Genomic DNA, 977 nt, shown 5'->3' on the forward strand with positions numbered 1-977 from the left:
ATTATTGGAACAGAGCTTAAAATAAGTATAATAAATATATTTAAGAGATAAAGAAAGCTATAAACAATATGATAAATACAATAAGTTATATTTGAAAAACAATTGGAAATGTTTGGTATGGAAAAAATAACAGTTAATGTAAAGCACAATAGATGAGATAATTACCAAGGTAGACAGTACTGAAGAATGAATGAGCAAGTGATGCTCACTACAATCTGGTTAACTAAGATAAATGCTTCATTGTTTTTATTTACCAATGTTCTAGATAATGAATTAGTTTTCTATGCTCTGTATTTAATCAATTAATTATTATGAACTCATAGATAGAAATATACTTGGTGGTTGTTAATGTGTCTCAATTATTATCTTTATCGAAGCTGCAATATTTGTACTGTAGAAGCCTATTTAGGTTGGCTCTTGAGTCTTTTGACATGACTGGAACAGTTTTTAGGCGAGCTTCCTCCCTGTGTGTGATGACAAGATTTTCCAGGTTCACCTTGTCCATTTTCTGCTCTAGACCTGGAATCAGCCATTGTCTAACATGCCCTGGTTTCTTGTGATTGGAGCTAGGATTTCAAGACTACAATCTGTACTAAGGATGCTCAGTACTACTGCGCTGGCCATTGTTTCTAGGCTATTCCAGCGATCAGAGCTACACTGTATGTGAGTGTGCTTGCATGTGCATGTGTAAACAGATTATGAAATAATGCTGATTCTCTCAGTTTAAATTCGGGACTACAGAAATTTTACTTAACGTCTTCAATATTACTTATGTATCCCTTTGTTTTATACTAAGAATGTCCCAGGAGTGCTCAGTTGTTTTATCCCACGTTATAGACACACAATAGTTTCAAAATCACAGCACAGATACTTCCACCATCAATATGGTTAATTTAAATATATGCATATGCTCTTCCTAGTCTCCCTCTGCTTTATACAGTTGTACTTAATCTGCACTGTCAGAGCATTATAGCCAT

This window comes from Hipposideros armiger, unplaced genomic scaffold (genome assembly GCF_001890085.2).
Source record: "Hipposideros armiger isolate ML-2016 unplaced genomic scaffold, ASM189008v1 scaffold_2753, whole genome shotgun sequence".
NCBI lineage: Eukaryota > Metazoa > Chordata > Mammalia > Chiroptera > Hipposideridae > Hipposideros > Hipposideros armiger.